Below are 27659 nucleotides of genomic sequence, written 5' to 3' on the forward strand. Positions count from 1 at the left end.
TGGGACCGAGACCCCCAAGAATCCTTCCGACGCAGAGAGTCGCCCCTCGAATCGTCGGTAGACATACCCTTGGACTTGGAAGTACATTTGGACTTACTGGGTTTAGCACCCATACCTACCTGAAGCTTTCCCATACACTGCCGCAAAGCCTTAGCAGTCAGCGACTGGCATTTAGAAAAGTCGTCGGTGTTGTGACTCGTGCCCAAGCACCACAAACAAATGCGATGCAGGTCAGTGATCGACATTTTAGACTTGCAGTTCCGGCGAGTCTTGAAGCCAGACCGCAGAGTCGGAGAGGTCGAAGAAGAAGATATCTTCACAAACTAAAACACGAGGCGCGCAGAGTCTCCGAAGCAAACATGTTGGCGGAAAAAACGGAACTCAGGCTACGGGCACCGTGCATCCTATTTATAACATCCGGTGAGGTCGCCCTCGACACAGGCCTTCGAGGGACATCGACCCGACGCCATTGACGCCCTCTGCCGGAAAAATTTCCGAACGACACAGCTGTGGATATTACATGTCAAAAATGTAGAATACATTGGAGGACACAATCCATTTGAAATATATATACATACATACATTACTTAATGCAATCGTATTTCTGATACTGGTATCTGCTTAGATGGACATGCTTGCATAGGCCGACATCTAGTGGTAGGCGCAGCGTATTGGACATGTTGTTTTCGAAGTTCAAAAATGACATTGACTGGGCGGGTTTGTAATATTTTCCCGAGTGTGACGTTACTGTACCCATGAAGTGTCGAGGTCCCTCCGATTATTTGTTTCTGGCTAATGGTAGTACAAAGTGTTTGCGTGAAGAAACAGGTAAATTGTGATGAGGTGTGAAACATCTATGATTTACCCAAGAATCTTCAACTCCAAGAGGGGAGGAAGGGCGGGTGCATGTGAATCTAAGCAGATGGAAGCATCAGAAATACGATTATGGTAAGTAATGTATGCCTTCTGAGGCTTGTGGATCTGCTTAGAATCACATGCTTTGCATAGAGTAGCGAGTACTGCTTGGAGGAGGAGGTAGGTTATTTGGCGGTAGAGCGGCAACGAGATGTTTTAGCATTGCCTGACCCACTTGTGTGTAACCTTTAGAATGTGTATTTAAACAGTAATATTCGGTGAAGGTATGAACGGAACTCCAAGTGGCAGCTTTGCAAACGGTGTCTGAGGGCACATTTGCTATGACAGAAAAAGTTGCCCCTGTGCCTAGAGTTGAATGTGCTCTGGGCTTGAAGGATAATGTTCTCTTGGCAAGAGAATAGCAAAGTTGGATGCACCTGACAATCCATTTTGAAATAGCCGATTTAGAGATAGGATGATCCTCTTTCCCTGCGGCTAGAGATACAAAAAAGAGTTAGTTTTCCTGATTGGTTTTGTCTTTTGAAGGTCATATATGTCAGCCCTTCTGACATCTAGCGTATGTAGGTGTTTTTCTGCTGCATTCTTGGGGTTTTGGAAGAAAGCAGAAAGTTCCATGGATGGATTTACATGGAACTTTGAGATTAATTGAATGAGAAAAACGAGGATGTTTGCATAGTACAACCATGTCTTTGTGAATAATGACAAAAGGATATTGCACTGAAAGCTCACTAGCTCTTCTTATAGATGGGAAAGCAACTAGGAAAGCAGTTTTATAGGTTTGTTTCTTTGTTTATTTGGTAATGCGCACCAAACCCGTGGGTAACTGGGTGCAGCAGATAGGAAAACTTTAGGCTTAGTTACAGCATAGAAATCAGTACAGTAAATGCAGGATAGATACAAGTAAGCAAGATGTTTTATACTGGCTTTGAGCATTGGCTTGAAGGGGGCCCCCATGAGCCTTGTAAGTACAATATTCAAGTCCCAGCCAGGAGTTGGATCAGAAACCGGAGGGTATACGTTTTTAACACCCTCCATGAATGCCTTACCCATAGGCTTTTTCCACCATGCAACTTTACTTTGTGATGTGGTGTAGGCTGAGAGAGCAGCCAGGTGTACTCGTAATGAATTGAAGACTAAGTCTGAGTCCAAAAGATACAGTAGATCGTGTACTTGTCAGGATTAGAGGTGGAAGAGGCAGGGCCACACATGGAAAGGGGAGTGCAGTGACATTATGTGGCATAAGTCATGGCCAAAAACAAGCAAAGCCTAAGGCCACACTGAAACAAAGCCACATCCATGTGAAGAACATCCAGCCTTATAGGAGGCTTCTGTACCCCCTCTGAATTAGCTGCCACAAGGCAAGACTACACCGCATTAGCTAACCAGGTGTGCGGCTTGACAGCACAGGCTGCTCCTTTGTCTGGTCATCCTCCGATGCTACCATCAGTCACAGTCCAACTACAGGTCCCACCGACGACATAGTACCCCTAGCATCACCTGAGCGTTATGCAGGGGACCCGCAGAAATGCCAGACCTTCCTTACCCAATGTCAGCTCCACTTTCTAACGAAATCCGCAGCTTTCAGAGCAACACAAGTTTGGACAACGTTTGTCATCTCCTATCTAAGCGGTGATGCTGCGGCATGGGTGAATCGGTTGGTCCAAAAAGATGACACACTATCCTATTTGTCTGGGATGGGTTCTTGGAGGAGTTTGGCAAAATATTCGATCGCCAGGCTGCTGCGATGTGCAAGGATAGGGAGTGGCTACTGCTAAGACAGGGTGGCAAAGAACTGGTGACATATGTCACACAGTTCAATCGTCTAGGGACTGAAGCAGAATGGCCCAGGGAGAAAAGGATATCCCTTTTCTATCATATCCTCCTGGACGACCTCAAGAACGTGATCACAGAAGACAATCTGCAACCCACAGACTGCCCCGTTATGATACATCTGGCCCTGCGTCTGGACCATAGACAGACAGAGAGACGGAGTGACAGAAGAAGCAACACACACCGACTGCTCAGTTACACCAGCCCCAACAACCACACAGGGTTGCTGACAGAGTGGGGAACAGCCTATGCAAATTGGTTTGGGCCGGGGGCCTCCGACCAAGGAAGAAAAGGAGAGGCGACGAAAGGGTGGCCTCTGCATGTATGGAACCACAGGCCACTTTGTCATGGAATGTCCAGCCAAGCCAAAGACTCAGGGAAATGCCTCAGCTCGACAGTCTTAGGGGTCACACAGTGGAGCCTAGGGAGTGAGGGTATCCTGTACATAGGGTGTGTCAATTGTGCACTGCACGTTGTTCTTTCTGGCCTGCTGTGTTTTTCAGACCGCAATCAGGCGGTTACCATGTTAGTTGATTCAGGGGCCACAGGGACTTTCATAGATTCCGTTAGTTAATTCAGGGGCTACAGGGAATTTCATAGATTCCACTTAAGCTGCTAAGATTGGGGTGTCCCTCTGTCGGAAGGAGAGACCTGAACCCGTTAGATCATTGGAAGGTACACTGCTATCGTCCGAACTGATAACCAAATTCACACAAAGGTGACACTCTGGTGTGGAGAGAAGCACTGGGAGGAAATCTATTTTGACCTCATTGCAGCCCTCAGTTTGGGCTCATATTGAGGTTACTCTGTCTTAATAAGCACAACCTCCAGATCTTTTGGGACACAGGCAACATGGACCTAAACTCTTTCTTTTGTCGGGAGAACTGTATGCAGTCCATACAAGCGCTCATGTCCCCCACCCCCATAAACTGTGCATGGGGTCTGTGCTGAAGTAGATGGCCCAACAGAGGGAACTGACCTTAGCTCTTTTCCACAGGAATACCATGACTTTATTGACGACTTTAGTAAACAGGCCACAGAAACACTGCCCCCTCCCTCCCATCGGCCGTTCGATTGCCTTATAGACCTAGAGCCGGGCACGGTATTACCGTGCAGCCATGTTAATGCACTGACCGAAGCAGAAACGGAACACCTGCAAGACTATATAGAAACAAACCTCTGTACCGGGTTCATAAGACACTAACTCTCTGGTCTCATCACTGCTCTTCTTCGTTACGAAGAAAACCAGAGACTTGCGCACGTGTATAGATTATCACAGCGTCAACCACATTACCGTTAAGAACGAACGCCCCTTCCAACTCATTCCAGTTTTGATGGACCAAGTCAGGCATGCATGGGTTTATACCAAGGTAGATCTAAGAGGTTATTACCTTCTGGTGCAGGTGCATGAAAGGGACGAATGGAAAACCGCCTTCCGGACTAGGTTCAGGCTTTTACGAATATCTGGTTACACCATTCGGTCTCTGCAATGCACATGAAGACTTGCAGCACTTCTTGGACGAGGTCCTCCGGGAGTATCTCAATGTCTTTGCAGTCGCATACATCAACTATATATTGATCTACTCCCAAAACATGCACAACCATATCGGCCATGCAAGCTTGATACTCAACACACCATAGTTGACGGGCTCCCTTACCATTCCCACGCTCCATAGCTCCCTACCACAGGGCTACAAAAGAAGGCCATTTTATGCTGTCACGATTCGCCCATAGCAGGCCATCAGGGCATTACAAAGACATATGACCTGGTAGCTTGACATTTTCGGGTGGCCAGCCATCCGGCAAGACGTAGGACGTTACATCTCGGGCTACAAAATCTGTTGCAGGAACAAGGCTGACCACTTCGACCGCTGACAACCCCCCCTATGCCTTAGTACATGGTCACCATGGACCTTTTAGTGGACTTGCCCACGAAGCACACTGCAATCCTCATTATCGTGGACTCATTCACCAAGATCGGCAATTTCGTCCCATGAAAAGGCGTCCCAGCGGTAAGTACCATAGCAGACTTATTTCTACAACATGTGGTACGACTCCATGGTCTGCCTACACAAATCATCACGGAGAGAGGACCCCATTTCACGTCGCAGTTTTGGGGTGCATTCTGTAAAACGGTTGGAATGGACATCCGTTTGTCTTCGGGGTATCACCCAGAGACGGACAGGCAAACCGAAAAAGTCAATCAGGGGCTCGAACAATTCTTGCATTGTTTCGCTACAAGTACTGAATCGTCCTGGGTAAAACACACCTGGCTAGCTGAAATTGACTATAACATATGTCCACCAAACATACTCCAATTTATAGCCTGCACGGATATCATCCCCAGGTTTTGCCAATAGCCACATCACCACCGCCCACCACACTACCTGCATTACTAGGCCAACACACGCCTATACGCAGATACGACAGGTGTGGAAAAATGTCCAATACAACATATCCCAGGCCAAGGACACCTACAAGCTATACGCAGATAAAATCGTAGAGTCAGCCCCCCATTTCAGGTGGGGACAGGGTATGGTTGTCAACCTGTAACTTCCACATACAGGGACCTAGAAAGCTGCAGCCATGCTACTAGGGCCCATTTACTGTGAATAAAATCATCCATCCCGTGATGTACGTTTAGTTTTACCTCCCCAAATGAAAATTCATCCCACCTTTCATGTCGCTCTCTTAAAACCAGCCCTGTCCATCATCCGAACCAAAAAACCACCACCAGTCTTAGTACAGGGGCAACCTGAGTACGAGGTACAAACTATCATCAACCCTCAATTCACGACGTCGCAGAGATGGACAGGTATATTACCTGATTGAGTGGGTGGGTTACAAGCCCAAAGACCGATCCTGGGAACCAGCCTACAATGTGCATGCCCTAAGACTACTGAGCACGTTTCATAGCAATCACCCCAAAATGCCAAAGCCATGTGCCTTCTGTGAGGGGAGAGTGCTGTCGGAGCTAGAGGTGGAAGGGGCAGTGACATGTGGCATAAATCATGGCCAAAATCAACTAAAGCCTAAGGTCACACCGAAACAAAGCCCCATCCATATGATGGACATCTAGCCTTGTAGGAGGCTTTGTGCCCCCTTTGCAGGAAAAACACCTATAGAACTACACTACCTAGCAAGCCCGGGGCCCAGCGCAAAGGAACTCCACATTGGGTGGGGCTCACTGGCGCGCATGCGCAGAAGGCAGAGCACGGGGCTTGTGCTCAAGTACTTTTTTGCAGCATTTGAACTGCTCCTGCAACACAGCACTTCTCTATCTCTCGTAGGAGACAACAGGGGGACACTCCAGTCAAATCACAACCATAGCTAAGTGTTGCACGGTTTTGTTTGTTATCTTGTTTGTTTTCATGCACACATTCACACAGGTGCTCTTGTGTGTTGCTACCTAATGTTCTTGTACTACTTATGCTCACAGGAAGCAAGACAAAGTGGTAGTGTTATAAAGGAGAGTGTGGTGGTCTGAACGGCTATATTCTGGAAGTGTGTTCAGAGATCAAACCTTAACCTAATACCCCTACCTATCCATAACCTCTCCCTAAACCCTCTACCCAGTTACCCAACTTCCCCTATCCTATCCAACCAACGTTAACCTAACCCTCCTTCCTTGCTGGGGTTGCGCAGCCCTGTTTAATCCCTGACTTGCAGGTCCAAAAACTGCAGTGGGGGTGGTTGGTTCGTGCCACTCCTATGCCTCAGAGCTGTGGATTCTGTCAGTAATATATGTGAAGGTGTACAGTCAATTGTATTGATTGTACGTGCTTTTCGCCAAAATAAAACATATTTCCATTTGTTGAAATAACAATGTCTTGTATTTGGCTTCCATGCTTCCTTTTGGATGTCCACACACCTTTGGTCTAGGATTAAATGACCAAATTCGATTAGCTAAGCTGCTAAATTCAGCATCTGAGGACATAAGTGAAGTGTTGCCCCTTGGTTCTGTGACAACACGTTGTATGAGCACAGTAATTTCATTGGCGGACAAAGAGACATCATCTGGAGGTGTGAAAGCTATGTCTGATCGCGCCCACATTTGGAGCTATTAGGATTAAGGTTACTTGTTCCTGGTGTAGCTTGTGGACTATCTGTTGGGAAGAGGTGCTGGGGCAGGGGATGAGGGGGTGGAAGCGTACAGAAATTTACCTGACCAGTTAATTAACAGAGCGTTCCCCTTGGATTTTGTCTTGGGAAACCTGGATGCGTAGTCTTGGCATTGTGCATTCTCTTGTGTAGCAAAGAGGTCTACATCTGTTTTAGAAGAGGTTGAGTAGCACGTCTGCATTCAACTACCATTCATGTTCTGAGGGCAGTACTGCACTTCTGATTAGTACGCCAGAGAATTGCGTTTCCCTGGAACTGGTTGTGCTAGGAGAAACATGTTGTGTTTTAGTGCCCCCAGCCAAATGTGAGAGTGGCTTGTATTGTTGGGGTGTTCAATGGTTTTCCTTGGACCACCACTGCAGCGATAGAACCAGAGGTTGCGAAACAACCACTAGATCGTCCCACAGATCGATTGCATGCGACCATTGTTTTGCTAGCCACTCTTGCTGAGTACGCATGCGCACCCGGGCATGTGGTACTAGGTAAATGCGGGAAGCCTTAATTCTGAGAAGGCGCATCACCTTTTGCTCAGTTACCTGACGAACAGCTATATACTGAGGGATTTGAAATATCTTTTTTTGTACCTGCACGTTGGAGGGAAAAACTAGGATGTCATTTGTTGGTATTAGTGCCCCTAGAAACTGTTTTACTTGACTGGGCTCTAGACTTCATTTTTCTCGTTAATGGAGAAGCCTAATGGAAACAGTAGGTTGACTGAATTTTGAGTGTTCTGTTGACACATTTGAGGCGTGTCGCCTGTTATTAACCAGTCGTCTAGGTTTGTTTGTTTATTTATTACTTGTATTGCGCTCCAGACTCATAGGTATCATGGCGCATTGCAGAAGAAAACTTACAGCTTAGTTACACAACATCATCATAAAATCCAGTTTACAGATAGGTTACACATCAATATTAAAGTGACATGATATAAAGTTTGCCTCTTATCCACACAATAGACAAGACAGTGTACTTATACACAGGTTGGTTACACATCAGTATTACAGTATCATAGAATCATATAGTATACAACTTAGCTACACAGTAGAAGAGATAATGGCCCTCATTATGATACCGGCACTAAACCATGGCGCTGTTAGCCTCATGGTTGGTGCCGGTATCGTAACGTGTCCGCCATGGTGAAATGGGGAAATACCGCCCCATTCCAAGGTTGGCGGGGCGGTATTTCCCCATTTCCCCATGGCCCTTCCCAATTCCCATTTTTGCCCCATAGGGCATAAAGGGAATGGCGAAGGTGCTAAGTACGGTACCGCAAATTGCGGTACCATACTAACCGCGAAGGTCCCTTTGCGGGTCCCTACTTTAACGGCTGGTCTAGACCAGCCATTAAGGTTGGGTACCGCAAAGGGACCTCGTAATTAGGCGCTAATGAGTTAACGGCGCCACAGCCTTTTACAGCGCTGTTAACCCATTAGCGCCAGGGTCGTAATGAGGCCCAATGTACATATAATACAGGAAGGTTCATAGGTCAGAGTGGATGGTCCGTCAAGGGGGCAAGGCAGGCATTACTTGTCTGAATCTTTGAGCCATGTTATAAAGTTGTGACGGAATTACAGGTATTGTTGATCCACTCGCAGAGGAAGGGATAGTGAATGCCAAAGTAAAGCTGCTTTAACCTGGAAATAACGTGCCAGTACTCTAGAGAGTTTGAATCTTGGAACTAGGAAACTGTTAGTACTGGATGATCTAGTATGTCTGATGGGGATAGTTTTAATGAATCTGTCTGCGAGATAACCGGGTGCTGCATTGTCCAGACATTTGAATGTAAGTGAGGCGACTTTTAACTGGATTTTTCGTAAGTAGAGAGCCAATTATTTAGTTTACTAACTTCAGATATATGCTCTCTCCTAGAAATACCAAGAGCTGCTCTCAAAGCGTTATTCTGGAGGAGCTGGATTCTTTTAATGGCTGCCTTGTTGGCTCCAATATAGAGTGCATTGCAGTAATCCACCTTCGACAGAACAAGCGCTCTTGCCAAGGTATACAACTGTTGTTGGAAAGGAAAGGTTTACCTGCTCTAATTAATTTGCAGGTATATGTGGTGGAGGATGCCATCGTATTGACCTGTTTATTGAGCGTGACGGTCGAATTCAAGTAGACACCCAAGGTTTTCACCTTGTTAGCGGTAGCGATAATGTTATTGTCTATGTTGAAGGATGAATATCTAGGTCGTAGTTTTTTTAAGAGTGGAGGAGGTGCCCAAGATGATAATCTCTGTCTTGTCATCATTCAGGCAAGTCCATGTGTAGCCATGCATGCCTGAAGGCCAAATCCTTTTCATAATCCCCAGTAAGTGGTAGGAGAATCTGGGCATCATCTGTATAATTAGTGTAGGTGATACGAAGATGGTCCAGATCATCGAAAAAGGGCTTCGTGAAAATGTTGTATAATGTGGGAGAAACACATGAGCCTTGGGGCACTCCACAAGTAATGGGGATGGGGTCTGCAGAGGCTGTGACGGAAAAGACTCTCAGAGTCCTGTTATTAAGAAAGGATTGGATGCATACCATAGCTTTGTCAGAGAAATGGGCAGCCGTGACTAAGTGATTACAAAGGACCTTGTGGTCCACAAGGTCAAATGCCGCCGACAGATTCAATAGGAGGAGTAGGGCTGATTCACCCGTATCCCCGAGCTCGTCGATTTGGGCCTTGAAGTCGATTAAGGCTGTTTCGGTTCCATGCTGAGGGCGAAAAACAGACTGATGAGCTCCTAGCAGGTGGTGAGATTCCAAATAATTCTGTATTTGTGAATACGCCATTTTGTCTATGATTTTTAGAAGAAATGGCACTGTAGTGATTGGGCGGTAGTTAGTACCTATGGCAGGGTCAAGCGTCTGTTTTTTAAGTAGAGGTAGCACCCAAGATTCTTTGAGGTTACTTGGCATGGTGCCCATGGAGAATGAAGCATTAATACGTTTGGTGATAAAGGGTGCCAAGTCTCTAGCTGCATCCTTTATTAGTTGGGCAGGGCATTGATCTCCCTTACAATTAGAGGGTTTGAGCGAAAGGATCATTTTTTCCGTCTCAATGATAGAGACGTTAGAAAATTTAAATTGCGTATGGCATGGAGAGGTATTGATGGTAGAGGATAGCGGGGAGCTATTGTAGGAAGGGTTGCTAGTAAGTAATGCTTTTTTTGGCAATTTTAACTTGTAGAGTCAAAACTTTATTGGCCAGCGCTTGCTGCATATGTTGGAACACCAGGATTTATCTTTTACACAATTGTCTGGTAATGGGGTGGGAGTTTGTAATTCCTTCAAGATGATTAAAAGTTATTTTGTACTAGAGTTAGCTTGAAAGATTCTGGTATCATAAGTGTCACGTTTGGCCACTATTATTTCCTTTTTGTAAAGAGTAGTTATATTGCTTATATTGGTTTTGTTTTCATCAGAAGTTAGTAATCTCCATGATGCTTCGCACTGTCTTTTTTTGTACGTAGGGTTTTTAGTTGTGGAGTGTACCACGAGCTAAGGTGCACTTTAGGCTTACCTTGCCTCAGTTTGAGGGGTGCAATTAGGTCAAGGGAGGTGGACATAATTTTGTTGCACTCATTCACCAAGGCTTCTGGGGCCAAGGTATCTGGTAGAGAGTTAAGTTTAGGGAGAATAAGGGGGAGTAGATTATCTGAGGTAATGTTCTTTTTGTTTATTGTAGGAATAAGCAGAGCCATTTGGATAAGGGTGGGGGTTGGTCTTTTAGCCATTAGTGAAAAAGCCACCAGGTAGTGGTCAGTCCAGATTGGTGGGGGGGAGATCGACAAGATGGAGACATTGCAATTATAGTTTGCCACCCAATCCAGTATTCTACCTTTATTATGTGTAGGGTAGAAGGACTCTTTGGGTGAGGCCAAGTTCAGTCAGAATATTGACAACACTAGTTGCGTGTAAGTCTTTGGGGTCATTAAAACCTAGGTTAAAGTCCCCTAGGAGAATAACTTGGGATTAATTTTTTAAGTTATTCGACAGGATGTTGTATAGATCCTCAACAAAGGTTCCCATAAGGCCTGGAGGTCGGTATATCAAGTAGATAGTGAGAGTCTGGGAGTTGTTGATGAGCAGCTTAGCTGTGAGGCTTTCACAAGATGTAATGTCAGAGGTAGGGGCTAATCTAATGGACAGGTTAGATTTGGCAATGCGGGCTATGCCGCCTCCATGTGCTTCACTTCTGTCAGATCTTAAAATAGTGTAGCCGTTGGGGATAGCTAGCATAAGGGCAGGGCCTGCTACATTATGCAGCCAAGATTCGATGACAGCCAGGAAATCAAGGTTGTCATTCTGGATAAGGTCGGCTATCTCTTTGGCATGTGCTACCATCGATCTGGCATTTATTAGGGCCCCTTTTAGAAGAAAGCTAGTCGGTATTGGAGTAACAGAGGTTTATGGTTCAGTGATCTTAATCTTGGAAGTAGGGTGGGTCTTTGTCTCAAAAGCCTTGGTAGGGCTGAATAGTCTTTTGGTCCTGTTACTGGCTATGTTATTAGGCGGCGTAGGCTTCCTGTCATATGTGGTGGGGAGGGTTCTAGCTAGTGGTTCGAATATTTTAGCTAGTCTGTAACAAAGTCTTTTGTTCCTTGCAATCGTGTCACATAGTTGGGTGTCAAAGATGGGAGGCAACTGTGAACTTGCCCTATTGTTTATATTGATAGGTAATTGGGTATTGGTCTGGCTTTACTGGGTCATTGTTGTAAAGTAGGGTGGGCAGTAGTGGGACAAACAGGATTCTGTACAAGTCTTGTATGAACAGGCTAAAGCTATAATCAATATTCCTAAGAGTGGAGGGAGATCTGCAGCATACATTTTGTAGTAGCACAGTAGTTAGCTAAACTTGTGGTACTATGTCACATGCGAGCAGGCTTGTTGCAGTTATGCAGGGAATACAACATTATTTGTATGCAATATTTAGACTATAGTAGGACATAAGGGAGTAGGCTGAGTCGGTACTGGAGCATCAAGGGTCTAATTCAAAGTGAGGGACATACGCAGAGATAAGTTGGATTTGTTACATAAAGATGGACTACTTCAGTGTAAACCACATATAGTTTCGAGCAGCACATCAAAAAATAGGCTAATTCGTTTTGAGCAACATAACATGCAAATGGGACATTTCAAGTCGAGCAACACATCAACACAAAATAGGCTAATTCGTTTGGAGCAACATAACGTTCAAATGGGGCATTTCAAGTCGAGCAACACATGAACACAAAATAGGCTAATTCGTTTTGAGCAACATAACGTGCAAATGGGGTAGTTCAGATCGAACCACACGTCGTATAGAAAGTAGGCTGGTTCTGTTGAACAGTAATTTTTCTTTGAGGATTTTTCTTAGATGCACTAGCACAGCTAGGCTTACTTAGTTTAGCAACAGGTAATGATTTCTACAGCTAAATTAAAAGTGGGTAGGGCAGACAGTCGGATGTAGGGCGCAATTCAGAGTCACACAATGCTTAACAGGTCACAGCTCGTAACTGGAAAGAGTCATCACATTAAAGCCACGGCATACATGTGACTAAATAGAAAGTTTGGAACAAGTAAAGTCAGGTAGATTGCAGGTCTTACCCAGAGTGAGAAGAGATGGGGATCTTGCTGAATGGGAGTAGGTAAGGGTACACTTGAATGGACTGCCTTCGTAAGTGCATGGCCGGACCTTTGTAAAAACGTGTGGAGCTGAGGCTATGCTGAATGGTAGCACTTTGAACTGGTAGTGCTTGTTTACCACTTTGCATCTTAGGTATTTTCTATGCGCTGGTAACATTGAAATACTAAATGCTAAGAGAGTACATCCAGGGTGCACATAGAGGGGGGTGTGTGATCACCTTATTGCATGCAATACAAGCTATATGGTAGATGTGGTGTGAACGGTAAGCGGCACCCATCTTAGAAGTTAGGCCCAAGCGCGGCAAACAGTATTTTGTGTGTTAGCATTAGGCCCCTTGGATGAGTGAGAACACCACCCCCTCCATGGCCAGGTCTGAGAGATCCACAACCTCCTCCATTGTTCAGAAAGTTACAGGCCCTAGCGCCCTGGGAAGAATGCGTGCTGCAAGGTCATGAGAAGAGAGCAGACCACCTCTTGGCAGTCCAATCTGTAAGAAAGACATGGCATCAAAGCAAGATAAAGGTAGGGCAATTTCCAACTGTAGTGTGATTTAGTTAAAACCAAATGAGGTCTGATTTCCAAAACCAGGCAACCAGCCTGTTTTTTGGATAAAACTACTGTGGTTTAGGGCAGAGTTATTTTTCAAAGTAAAAGAGAACTGCTGAGAGTTTCACCACTCGCAGTGACAAGGCTGTGCGGGAAGACAGACAAGGATAGAGTTGAATTTCTGAGTGTCCCTTCCTCCTACCCGCGTCTGTTCCTATGTAGCGCTGATGTGCCGCCTACAAACAGGGGATAGGATAAGAAGATAAAATATTTACTTCTAGTTATTGTAAAATTTACAGCCTTGTCTAAATCGTGCCCAACAACCACTCTCTTCCACTATGTGTCTGCATTGGAAAAGACAAATAGCCAGACAAAGGTCGGTGTCTTAGTGGTTAAGGAAACAAACATCCACTGGGTTGAACAAAACTTTACTGTCCCAGGGATTGTGTGTAAACCACGTGCGACGAAGTTTAAAATTGAATATTTAAAAGAAAGGCACAAACACAAATTACAGGAACTCAAGAGTTTAGTTTTGGACCAACAAAAAAGACAATGCCCACTCCACTACGCGTTTTCCTAGATTTTGTTATTGCTGCATCTAGTGGGGTGAGGTAAAAAATTGCTCTAACACAGTCTAACACAGTCCGGCCCACTATCAGGCTCTTGCGACTCACTGGCTGTGTTGAACTCTTTGGCATTTCTTTTGCCGCTGGAGTTAAGGACGGTGATAAGCTGGCAATCGCGTCACCCCACCCTGGCTATCAGTGCAGGAGGGTTCTATGTACCGCTGACATCCGTCGCACCATTTGCCAGTTGCGATTCCCTGTCTTCTGTTTCTGCTGTTGGAGGCTTTGCGGGTCTGGATTAAAAAGGGCAAGGGCAACTCTCTCCTTGACGTCTTTTCAGGTCTTGCTGCCTTTCTCCTCCGTTTGAACTGCCGTCCTGGATAGTCCCAGTGGGGAAGGGAAAGGGCAGTCAGGTGTGTGTAGTTGTGGGCAATTACCCGAATCTTACTGACACTTGAGTTGGGACATGTCAGGTAAACGGCTCTGGTATTAGTCCGTTGTCGCTCACGGTGTGAGAAAGTGTTTGTGTTGGGAAAGGGGGGTGGGGGGTAGAGTTTCTGAGTATCCTAAGGGACATGATGGGGAAAAGGTGTCACAAGGAAGGGGATACCGCATCTCACCCTTCGGGGTCCAACTTCCAAATCCAAAGACCCCCCATCCATGTGATCCTACCGCACCAGTCCACCCCCAGGAACTGGATCCAACAGCGCTGGCCTTGTCCTGGCCACCTGGATGACAGATCCCTGGGGACGTTTAAGTGAGACACCTTCAAGTTTCTTATACATCCCACGGAGCAGATAGCAAGGCCCTCCTGCCCCCAACGATCCCTACATGAGAAATACAGCTTTGCCATGCTTTCATCCTACAACTCCTGCATGCCACAGCACCATCCAAACCCAGACCACCGACTATAAAACCTTTACACCCCTTGATCGATCACCGAGATCAGAAGGCAAGGCTATTGCGCCTTCAGGAATGAGTCAGGTGATTTGTGCAGCAAGGTGCAGTGTGGCATCAGAATTATAGCTCAAAACTAAGGTGGAGGACCTTGGAAGTTGCTGATCTGGGAACGAGTGAAGTGTGTGTGAGTTAGTGTGACCTCGGTTCTCACCAGAGCCCATCCCTGGATCTGCCAGGTGAATTGTTACAATTGGAAGAATAACACTGTGTGTCAGAGTAGCTAATTGTTAGGTCAGCTCATCGCAGATGATGAGCCCCGCAGCACCCACTTGAACAAAGATGGACAGATGAAGATGGACCAATGGCCTGGCATCCCATATGGAGCAGGCCCCATATCTACAGGCCTCTTTCAATCCGTACTGTAGAATTGTACTATATATGATTACGTAATTAGTGACAATATTTGTGCTTATAATGTACCACACATGCCCACGGACCTCAGAAGGTTCCGTGCCAGCAGAGTTTTTTACTGATGCATTCCTATTTTTGTAGAAATAAATACTTGTCATCCTTGCAAGAGTATCTTGCACCTTTTTCCCCAGTGAGCTGTATTTTTTCTGGTGTGAGCGTGCAGGGGTGTGCCTTCATAATCATCTTGATTTTTTGTGGCTTGACAGGCGTGTTTGCAGGGTGCGAGTCTAAGACTGGACGCATTGTCAGATCTTTGATTTTCTTCTAGAGGTGCTACCAGCTCTCTTGCTTCCCTATGCAGTAAAGTTAAAATCTCCTCTTTGAGAACTAGGTAACGTTCTGTTGACATTCTTCTTGTATGAGGAGGATGGTGGCGTAGTGTTCTGAGAAATTCGATTTAATACCCTTTTGCCATCATTAGGATCGTCTTGGTCGACATACCACACATCTTGATCTGCTTGATCTTCCCCTTGGAAAGAGTCATGGGAGATGTCTTGGACAGCATGTGTGGATGATGTGTGGCGCCTTAATGATTTTGTTAAGGGTTGGCCAGTTCCTAAGGGTTGACCCATTTCTAAATCTAATGTTTTCTGTCTAATTGGATATTTGTTCATGAAGTCCACGAAAGAGGAAACTGAATCCATTCTTTCTTCAAAACTTTCCTTTCACCATGTACCTGTTCTAGGTGTTTCGGGTAGGAGAAACACAATAGCCTAAGTGTCTTCTCTAGGCCTCTTTTTCCAGAGAGACTGAGATAAAGGGGACTGAGCCTCTGCATAATGTGGCCCTTTATTAGGGACAAAAGGTGTTTGAGAAGTGTGTGTGTTTTTTAAAGGTGTTTTTCTTCACCAGTGTAGTTTTTATGGTTTTTCAACATGTATTTCTACATCTGTGAAACACCCGTTGAGGAACTTTTATGCACCCTTAAAGGTGCCTCTTTTTCTTCATCACCTTACGCTAAACGCGGTTGCAAAAGCTCAGCAGGCTTTTTTGGCGCATGGTCAGTAGGCAGTGAAGTACCTTGCGCCGGCATGCAGCCTTCTATTGACGGGGTTGTGCGCATCGTGTGGGTCTCTGTCGCCAGAAGTCTTCCCCATAGCAGTGCACTATGACAGCCTTTCAGGGCTGGATACTGACGCGCGGGAGCTGGAGGCTTCCCTTAAAACATCTTCGGCCTCCGACACAGAGCCGTGGCCTGCTTGGTCTTTCGATCGGACTCAAATGTGCCGATAGCGGTTTCTGACTCTGCCATGAATGCATGGGCCGCCCGCCGTTTGGTGCCTCGTTGCTTTAGGGTTATCAGCCTAAATAAGTTACAGGACGCACAGTGGCCCTCTGGGTGATCTCAGAGAAGACAGTGGTTGCACACTCGATGAGTGTCCTTCCATAGATATTTTCTGTTGGAGATGGGGCAGCATTTTAAAGTGAGTACTCTTTCTGGTGCAGTTAGACAAATGCAGTATATGTGAGTAGTGGATGTATGCACTCTTGGATAGATAATGTAATCAGTTCCCCCACTCTCCCAACTGCTAGGCCAAAGCCTGTCGCCGGATAACCCGTCAGAATTGGCAGTTGTACACAGTTGTCCTTCGAGATGTCCATCAAACGGCAACTGTCGAGATAAGTTAAGAAAAGTAAATAAAAGTAGCTTTGCTACAGACTCCACAAAACACATCCGCAACGAATGAGGAAAGAAATAATCTGAGGGAACTTAACCAGGGATCATGGATACAGTAGACGTCACACTAGGGATAATATTACAAACATGTCCAGTCGACTTCCCCTTTCAAACTTCAAAAACAACATGTGCAATACTACACACCTACCACTAGATGTTAGCCTATGCAGAGCATGTGATTCTAAGCAGATCCATAAGCCTCAGAAATATGTACATGGGATACATTACTCGGCGTAATCGTATTTCTGATGCTTGTATCTGCTTAGATTCACATGCTGTGCATAAGCCAACATCTAGTGGAAGCTGCAGAGTATTACAGTTGTTTTCGAAAATTCAAAAAGGGACGTCGACAGGGCATGCCAGTAATACTATCCCTATACCCACTGTACATCCACTATACCCATGGTCCTTCACACGTCGAGGTTCCTCAGATTGTGTTGATTCTGACATGAGGTAGCATGAAGTGTAGCATGAGTACAGGTATATCCAAGCAGATATGTATCAGACAAGCTCATAAAGCATTCCTGCACCTTCTCTACAAGGGGGCGAAGGGTGGGTCGCATGTGAATCTAAGCAGATACAAGCATCAGAAATACGATTACGGTGAGTAATGTGTCCCTTGCGAGGCTTGTGGAATCTGCTTAGATCACATGCTGAGCATAGATTAGCGTGCAGTGTTAGCAGAAGGTGGAGGGTTGTGAGAAGGTTCATTAGCAAACAGATGTTTTAGAACCACTTGTCCCACCTGTGTATCTGTCTTGGAATGTGTGTCAATGCAGTAGTGCTGGGTGAAGGTGTGCACTGAGCCCCATGCAGCTGATTTGCATTGAAAGCCAAAATGGCTCCTGTGCTCTTTTTGGATGAGCTCTTGGAGTGAAAGGCAGTGTCTTGTTTGATAGGGAATAGCACAGTTGTATACATCTGACTATCCATCTGAAGATGGCATTCTTGGAAATGCGGTCTCCTCCTCCGTCTGGTGCTACGGAGACAAACAGTTGATCGGTTTTCCTCAGCGGTCTGGTCTTGTTTACATAGTAAAGGACCACCTTCCTTAAATCTAGTGTGTGGAGTTTAACCTCAGCTGAGCTGGTGGGGTTCTGGAAGAAGGCCAGTAGCTCAATGGACTGGTTTACGTGAAATTTAGAGAATAACTTATGGGAAAACCTAGGATGAGTGCATAAAACCAGTTTGTCGTGTGTATGATAAAGAAAGGATCCTGCAATGACAATGCTTGTAATTCACTAACTCTTCTTATGGAAGTAATAGCCACTAAGAAGGCTGTCTTGTAGGTCAGGTGCTTAAGACTTGACTTATGCATCGGCTCAAGGTGTTCCCCCATGAGCTTAGCGAGTACTACAATGAGATCCCATACTGGCGGTGGGTTAGAAATAGGAGGATGGAGTCATTTTACTCCCTCCATGAATGCTATAATGACCGGTACTTTCCACCATGATACTTTATTGTGGGAGGTGGTATAAGCCGATAAAGCCGCCAGGTCGACCTTTATAGAGTTGAAGACTAACCCTGAATCTAGAAAGTGGAGCATATAAGTTAGAATGTGAGATGGAGTACATTCTATGGGGTTTATTTGTTTAGACTGGCGCCAAACTAAAAATCGCCTCCACTTGTCGAAATAACAGTGGCTAGTGTTAGGTTTTCTTGCTTCCTTTAGGCTGTGCATATGCCTAGCAGGTTCAGATGTCTGAACTTTATGACTTCAGGAGCCACGCTGGCAAGTTCATAGACTGAGGTTGAGGGTGCACTGTTGTTCCCTCGTGCTGAGTGAGTAGGTAAGTCTGGCACGGGAGTTTGATGGGATCGCACATCGCCAGTTTGCGCTGATGTGGATACCATGGCTGTCTCGCCCACATGGGAGCAACTTGGATGAGCGTCACTTGTTCCCTGTGAATCTTGTTCACCACCTTGTTCATGAGAGGAGTGGGAAGAAAAGCGTAAGCAAACCTCCCTGACCAGTTCATCCAAAGGATGTTTCCCTTGGAGCCCGATTATTGGAACCTGGACGTGAAGTCTGGTCATTGCTTGTTTTCGCTTGTAAAGAACAAGTTTAGCGTAGCGTAACCCCATTGAGCGAAGAGGTGATCTACGACCTCTGTGTCTAGTTGCCATTCGTGTTCCTCTGGTAGGGGATCTCTGCTTAGAGAGTCTACTAACATATTGAGTTCCCCTGTAACGTGTTGTGAGGATAGGAATATCTTTCATTTGAGTGCCCATTTCCAAATCTGTTGTGCTAGTTTGGACAGATTTGGAGAGTTGTGCCCCCCCTGTTTGTTGATGTAGAACATTGCTGTTGTGCTGTCGGTGAGGATTTGTACCGACAGATTTGTTAGCTGTATCTCGAATGCCTGAAGGTGTTTGAATACTGTCAGCAGTTCTAACAGGTTGATGTGCTTCTGTGCCGTGGCATGAGTCCACAGACCCTGAGCTGTGTGATGAAGGTGATGAGCCCCCCACCCGGCAAGTGAGGCTTCTGTCGTTACTATAGCTTGCACTTCTGGGTTGTGGAAGGGTTTGTCCCTTAAAAGATTCTCCCTTGTCCACCAGCGAAGGATTTGCACTAGTGTTGGCGAAACAACCACTAGACCGCTTGCCTGAGACCACTGTTTCGCCAACCACTCCTGCATGGGGCGCATGTGCAGGTGTGCATGCGGCACCAGGTAAATGCAAGAAGGCATCATGCCTAGCAATCGCATAGATTTGCGTACGCTTATCTGGCGATCGGCCTTATAATGTGGTATTTGCAGTAACATATTTTGGACTCTTTCCTCTGAGGGGAAGACTAAGCCCCCCCCCTGGTGTCTATTACAGCTCCTAGGAACGTTTTGGTTGTGCTTGGCACTAGGCTTGATTTGTTCTCGTTTATTGAGAAGCCCAATTGAAATTTGGGAGGTTTCCCCTGTAATCAGCCAGTCATCCAGGTAAGGGTACACTGGGATTGACTCCCTGCGCAGGTGCGCTGCCACCACCGCCAGTACCTTTGCGAATACCCTTGCAGCAGAGGCTATGCCGAAGGGTAGCACCTTGAATTGGTAGTGCTGGTTTGCTATCTTGAATTGCAAGAATTTTCTGTGCGCTGGGAACATTGAAATATGAAAATAAGAATTTTTCATATCCAGAGTTGCCATGTAGTCCCCCCGCTTTAGCAGATGGATTACTTCTTGTAGCATAGTAATGCATACTTTTTGTGGCTTGACATATTTGTTTGCAGGGCGTAGGTCTAATGCTGAGTGCATTGTTAGATCTTTCTTTGGCACACGGAAGTAGGTTCAATAAATACTCTGGTTTACCTGGTTCGCCGGGACGACTTCTATGGTGTCCTTTAGAAGCAGTATTGTGATTTTCTTGAGAAGGATGTGTTTTTGTTCCTCCGAGTTTTTCTTCTGACGCGGGTGATGGTCCGGGGGTCGCTGGATTAGTTCCACACAGTACCCGCCCAGCATGGTGGATATCACCCATTTGTCTGAGGCGATCCCCTCCCATACTTGGGTGAAGTTTGAAATGCACCCTCCTACTGTAGAGGCATGAGAGGGCACTTGAAGCGGAATATCACTGTTTTGGAGGTGTTGCTCCACCTCTAGAGTTGGATGACCACCCCCGGCCGCGAGATCAGTGCTCTCCTCTTGGGTAACCCCGTGAGAATTGGCCCTGATTGTTACCCTAGGATGACCTTTGGTTTTGACCATACCCTGAACCCCTTTGGGAATTTCGTCCTCTGAAGCGACGAAAATTACTTTTCCCTCTTTGGCCTCAGGGTTTCTCTGTAAGCTGTCCCAAGGACTTCAGAGTATCATATTCGTCCTTTGCAGACTTTAGAGCGTCCTCGACTGCCTTTCCAAAGAGGACGCAGGGCTCGATAGGCATATTTAGCAGTGTTGCTTGTGTCTTCTGCTTAAAGCTAGATTGGCGAAGCCAAGCATGGCGCTTAATAATAGTGCCTTCCGCAATTATTCTTCCTGCATTATCAGCGGCGTCTAAATTGTTCTTCAGGATGCAGCTCGAGACAGCTCTACCCTCTGCTGCTACCTGGGCCAACCGAGTTTTTAATGGTTCGAGGTTGTCGATAGAAGTTCAGACACCTCGTCCAATTTATGACAATTATAGCTAGCTAAGAGAGTCGTATAGTTAGCCATTCTAGCATGAAAATCCACAGAAGAGGCTACTTTCCTGCCCATGGTGTAAAGACATTTGCTTCCTTGTCAGGTGGCGCCTCATAGGAAGCTAGTGGAGTACCCGCTCTCATTCTTGTGGTTGTGACCACAAGTGAGTCAGGTTTAAGCTGTCCCCTGATATAGAAGGGGTCGGTGGGCGCTCGGCGGAAGAGCTTCTCTATGTGTGGCTTAATTGCACACGTTTGGTGTTTCCAGAGATCGTTGGATCCTTCAACTAAATAAAATGGATGAGGAGCTAGCAGAATTGGAAAAAGGTAATAGCATAGGAGAAGGGGACCAACAGAAGGAAGCAGTGCTGAGGCATAACTGCTTAACACAATTGGAGAGGTTAGGCACATTAAATTATGCAAAGGACTTTGAGAAACTACATGCTGAGGGGGACAAACCAAGTAGAATGCTACCCTGTCTATACAAGAAAGACAGCAGGGAGCTTATAATTCACTCGGTGAGGAGCAGGGACGGTCTCACTTGCAATACACAAACGTAAGTAAACAAAGCATTCCATGAATACTACAAAACACTGTATGGAGACATCAGAATTGGGCGGCCTACAGAGCTGCAAGAGGCATTGGATCTTATACAACTGCCTCACCTTGGCACAAAGGCTGCAGAGTTACTCGAAGAACCAACAACGGCAGCAGAGATTTTAGCCACAATTAAAACACTGCCCTTAGGTAAAACACCAGGCATGGATGGACTACAGAGCGAATTCTATAAGAAATTTGCTGATATTTTAGCGCCTGCCATGCTTGAAATGTATACAGAAGCGTATGATACAGAGTTGCTCCTAGGCAGCCTGAGGGAAGCGGTAATCATACCACTACCCAAGTCTAACAAGTTAGGGATAAGCTTTGGCTCCTATTGGCCCCTGTCCTTACTGAACCAGGATGGAAAAATACTTACAGCCATTATTGCGAACAGACTAAGGAGAGTGATAGGTGAATTGATACACCTAGACCAGACCAGACCAGATGGAATATCATGTGAGACGGTTGCATCATGTGATCGGCTGCACTACGACTTGCAACCAGCACTGTGTGGTGGCTTCAATTGATACGGTAAAGGCGTTTGATTCCATTCACTGGGATTGGCTTTACGTGACTTTGGAGAGGTACGGTTTTGGCCCAAAGTTCATCAAATGGGTGAAATTAATATATGCTAACCAAATGGCTAGGGTAAGAACGGGCAAGATCTTCTCTGGCAAATGGGAACTGCAAAAGGGCACCAGGCCGGGCTGCCCACTTTTCCCCACGTTGTTTATAATGGCTATGGAGCCGATTGGGGCATTCTTAAGAAGCGAATACCAAGAGGCGTGGATCAGAATAGTTGACATGTCACGTAGTATCCATGTATGCCGTTGACATGTTGATGTAAATACATCACCCGCAAGAGAACCTGCCTCACATTCTTGAGGTGTTGGACAAAGTAAGCGCCTTGTCTGTGATCAGAAAATTCTCGTCTATTCCCGCTGGCTAGGCTCGCCGGAGGGGAAGAAGACGACCCTTGCCACACTGGTCCTCAAGTGGAAAAAAAGACGCTCAACGGGTCTCTGCGGAGGCATTGGGGCATGGTTGCAGCCCTCCCTGAACTTGAATCACCCCTTCAGGCCTCTTCCTCAGTAGAAAAGCTGTGAGCGGTGGTACGTGGTGATACTGCTGCTGCGTAGAGATAACAGAGTGTGTGAGTGCGCCAATCTGTGATTGTTGTACCTCTCGAACCCTTCACCCCAAAGTACGGTTTCTGTGAGCATACGGCGGCCCATAAAGCTCACCTGTGAATTATTGAAGATAAGCTCTCCGTCCTGCTACTTCTGGCAGGGGCGCGTCAAATGGGATCTAGTTCCTTCACTGATCCCTGATAAGGATTAGTCCAGTCCAGCTGCAACTATGCTTCTCCTTATGATTGGTAAGTCTTTCTTGAGCTCTTGTGATGCTGTTCGTTCTGTTTAATGTCTTTATATGTTGCTCCTATTTATGCCCGCAATAATGTCTCTCTTCTGTTTTCTTGCCTTAGATGGAAATACGGCCTCAATGCAACTGTAAAACACGAGACGCGGCCAGATGGAAGATGGATGCTACCGCAATGTTCGACAGCAGGTAAGTGATGGTTTAAAGAAAAGCGTGAAGTATGGCGAAGCACAACCTTAAACTGATTGTTTTTTTGGTCTAAACTTGTCTTCTGTTTTTCCTTGCAGGCGCTGCTGTCGACGATGGAGCGTGTCGTGCTGCGGTGCTAAAATGAAGATTTCGACGTTCCGGAAAGTGTAAAGATGAATACTTGGTTTGCCGAAGAGATGTACAGGTAAGAACAGCTTCCCCCATTTGGGAAGTATGCTGGCAGGAAGCAGGATGTCCGGGAAGCAGGATCTTCAAAAGGTAAGTCTGACCTCAGGCGACGGTGAGCGTTACGCTGCTTGCAAGTACAGAATAACACGAAGCGTCCGTCTTGAGGATCGGGGCAGCTTATATAGCTGAGATCATGGGCACGCCCATTACCGCTGGCTTACCAGACACACCCTGCCACTCCTAGAGAGTGAGTTCGTGTGAAGGCAATCCATTAGCAGCCACACCCAAGAACACACTTGGGGCGGCTTAATGGATGGAATGGTCAAGGTTAATGCATCTGAAGTGCTATGTCCATAATAAAAGCTTTTTGGTGTTAAATGGATGTTCTTGTTTACTTTTGTACATTAGCCTGGCGCCAAGACAGTGTCCACCCAGGTCTCCTGTGGATGCGACCCCTGCATGCCTGTGCCCCTTACTTCATGACAATGGCACCTATATCTGGGAATAGATAAATATCATAAACCACTGCAGGAACACATACATAACACACAAAGAGACTATGAAGGCGTAGCAAACTCCATGAAATTCTGGAGCAAGTTTCCGCTTTCTGTTATGGAAAGAGCCACTCTTCAAAAAATGGTGGCACTGCCTACACTTCTACATTTCTGCACTGCTTTGAGAATGTTGCCTATAATATTCCCCAACAGTTTTTTGCCAGACTAGACAAGGAGTGCAGAAGATTTCTATGGCACCACGGAAGGCATAGAGTAGCACGAGGCACGCTTCAAAGGACATATGAGGGAGGGGGGCTAAGAATACAGAGTTTTGAGGTTTATTATCTAGCATATCAACTCCAGTATGTAGTGGGTTGGCTGGCAGACAAACCAACTTTAGATGCATCTGTGCTTCAGCCAATGATTAGCGACTTACACTTTAGAGACCCAATATGGGTACTCCCCCTGCGCAGAAAGAATACCTACAATTATTGAAACTGGGTGTGCAAATATGGCGAAGGACCTGTAAAAAATGTAAGATAAGGGACCCACTATCACCATACATCCCCCTAGCTGCGGTACTTACAGATGGGATTGGATTGTACCCGAGGGAGAAGAATGGGAAGAGGGTGGGTAAATTGTAGGACCCAACCTATGTATTGGCCAAACACTGTGTTGCTATGGCTTGGAAGTCAGTAACCAGCCTATCAGTGGAATTCTGGTAGAAAGACTTGCAGAAATTGACATTTGCTGAGACAGGAGTGTGGCAATGAGACACCAACAGGACCTAGGAGGCAAAGTCTTGCAGAGCACATACTCATAAAAACTTTGTTCAACCCCAAAGAAGCGAGTAATGGGAGCAAAGAAAGTGAGGGGGGAGCAAAGGAGACATGAAAGGGCGAGGTGCACAGATGTTAAATGCAACGGGAAGAAGTAGTATGACTATATAGCAGGCCTGTTTTGGGAAGTCCTAACGCTATGAAGGCGGGAAAGGAAAATGTGTATTTTTCAAGCCATCCTAGAGGGACTGGAACACTTGGGAAACAGAAATTGTTTCCTTATCAAAAGGAGAGGGAAACCCAGACCGACGATAATTGTTAATTTTCCCAAAATGATTGAATACTAAAGTTGTGAAGGAAATCTGCAAAAATGTTAAGACTGAGAACAAGTTGAATACAAGTTGGCCACGCAGAAGTCCATTCTGAGGCTATTATACAAGCCTCCCTTTCCTTTTTTAGTTAGGTATTTTTCTGAAGTGGTGGGGCCAGTTAGGGATGTAGGATTTGGACAAAAGAGTTTTTGTTTGGACTTGACGTGCACACTTAGTTTTTCTATTGCTTGGTAGGGAACTTCCCTCAGAGGTAAGGCAAGTTAGGAGTTTTTGTTTAATTTAAATAAATATCCTTTTTGATCATGTCACAAAGTTGTCCGACTCCTCCTTCTGGTTCGCCACAATCTCCATATTGATAGTTTGGAGCTACTGGTAGGGTTGTTCGCTTTAAAAGCTGCCAGAGAAGGCCACTTCACTGTCTGTATCTGAAATGTGACAACACTTCAGCAGTGCATTATTATAAACCATCTGAGTGGAACGAGATTGAAGTTGTTGGCAAAACTTGTGACGGAATGTTGGCATTACTGCCTTCAAAGGAAGCTAGCAGTGACCTCCGAGTATCTTCCAGGTGTGTCCAGCACTGTGGCAGACTGGTGGCTCCAGACACCACCTTCAGCGATCAGAGGCTGAATCCAGAGAATTTCCATTCTTCAGGAGTTTTTGGGTCCCCTGCAAATGGGCCTATATGCATGCAGGCTAAATATCCAGCTTCTCCGTTTTTACAGCTGGCAACCGGATCCTCACTCTCATCCACTGGACCCCCATGCTCCATCCCTTGGGTCCAAAGGTGGATTACGCTTCTGGCTTTCGTTCTCATAGTTCTTGCAAAGATTAAAAGGGATCAGGTGTCAATCTCACTCTTCTGGACAGCACAAGTCTAGTTTTCAGTTCTGATGGAATTGGCAACGATCCTGGTAGCATGGAGGTTTTCAGGGCATGTTGGAATAGCACATGCCTTTTGGTGTCAGCTGCTACCCTCTTAAAGGACACATGAGCACCTTACACAGCCAGCGATTACGAGGCAGCATGGCAAGAGTAAACTGCCTGGTTAGCTGGAACAGAGTTCTGATCCCATTTTAATGCTTCTGGTTATAGTGGTGACATTTTCTTCAGCTTCTCCCATGGAAAATGACAAAGCCTTCAAACAGTGAGAGTTTATCACTCTGCGCTTTCGGCCAGTCATAATACAGTGGATGGCGAGCTGGTTGGAGGAGTATTATTTTTGTCTGCAGGCTCTTGAAATGTGTACACTTCCCAAAACCGCCAGCTCCCAATTTCTCTTCATTATGGAAAGTGAATGTGGTCCTTAGATTTCTTTTGAATGTGGCGATGATTCTGGTCTTTCCCTGAAAGTCTTGTCTGTTAGGCAAACTAAGTTGCTATGTTTTGTTTCATGCAAAAGGATGTCAGATGTAAAGAAACTGAACTTTACCGAGGATGCTACCTTGGTGATGTCTAGAGGCACTAAAATAGGAAGTTCATCTATTTCTTACCCCACTTTCCTGGAATTGTATGCAGTACGATGCCTCAATGCTTATGAGCATGCAAGATGTGGGCCCAGACCACGGATTTCAAACAGCTTTTGATTGCTTCGAGGTATCATTTCTGTCCTGTTTCAGTGCCATTTATAAGGCATTCTAGTTTAAGCCAATGTGAGAGATGGCATCGTAGGTGGTGAGTACATTTTGAACAAACAGAATGCTCGCCTCTGGTCCGGCTATATAGGATGTGGTTTACCGACACAGAGATGAGCATTTTCCCATTCACTTTGCAATAAAATGTGAGTACTAGGTTATTATGCCATTAGGCTGGTGTGCTTACATTATGGCTTGAGGCCCACCAAATGCTGTCTCTATGTTGCTCTTTTCCAGGATAGGACTAAAAGGCCACATGAACTAGGGATGGTAGGCACACAAATCTCCTCTCGCAAAGATGATTCCAGTTTACTTTTTTTTTTTTTTTTAGAGTTTGTTGGCTTTCTATTTCACCTCATCATGGATACTACTTTGCTTTCCTAGTGGTTTCTGAGGACTCCTGTTAGTTTGGGTATTTTCCTGGTTGGATCTGATTTTCTTCAGGGCTGTAGCTCTCACAGTCGGCTGGTAAGACTTATTTTTTTGTATAATGCTGACTGTTCAGCAAAGAAAGAGGGTATGTATTGGCCAGGATATCAGGTTACTAGATGAGGGTGTACAGGACTGGACTATCACTTGCATAGTTACTTACAGTGATAGGTAGACAAAACTGCTCTTGTTTCTCTAATGTTCATGGGAATATAGTTTTATTACATTTTTGTTGCTGGATATTTTACAGTAATAAAGTTTAAAGCCTAATGTAAGCCTCTCTGCCCTTAATAGAATTAGAACTCCATCGCACTAAACATGTATGGGTAATCTACATATTGTCGAACATAATCAACAGTGTTAGGGGCACTGAACTGTCAACCTCAATCAAATAAGACGACTCTGGCATTAACAGCGATTTTCGTCTTTGTGTAGTGAAGAGTCCTGTTTAGGAGTATCGAGAAGGAGTCTTCGCCGATAAACTAAGTGAGCTTGCGTTGGCACAGACTGGTCTGCTGCTGAATAGCAAGATGCTTCACAAAAGGATTACTCAATTTATGTACATTCTTTTATAAAAGAAAAAGGAGCAGCATGACCCTGCTTCCACTCCAGTGTTTTTGACAGTATGCAAAGACTCCATGCAGTTGACCTGTACCAGCAGATAGGTCAGGTGGAATAACTGTCAATGTATGGGGAAATTTCTGGTGCAGGAACTACATGTTTTAAATAACTTGAGTATATGATTTTTCCCTTTTTGTGGTACTGAAAAACGACAAATATGTATAGATATTGAAATCGCCATACAAATATTTAAAAAAAGGCTACTGAAAGATCAGTTGATGAAGAGAACAATAGTGATGCCACGATTAAGCAGTATTTGGGTAAAAACACAAAACTAGTCCACACATCACAACCAC

At 45.5% G+C, this 27659-nt stretch overlaps 1 protein-coding gene across 6 annotated transcripts in view; it reads right to left on the reverse strand.

Annotated features, from left to right (window-relative positions):
• ABCA3 (ATP binding cassette subfamily A member 3) overlaps positions 1–27659 on the reverse strand; it is a 1774001-nt gene that overhangs the window by 52878 nt on the left and 1693464 nt on the right. The window lies entirely within an intron of this gene.

This window comes from Ambystoma mexicanum, chromosome 2q (assembly GCF_040938575.1).
Source record: "Ambystoma mexicanum isolate Mex_15411 chromosome 2q, UKY_AmexF1_1, whole genome shotgun sequence".
NCBI classification, from domain to species: domain Eukaryota; kingdom Metazoa; phylum Chordata; class Amphibia; order Caudata; family Ambystomatidae; genus Ambystoma; species Ambystoma mexicanum.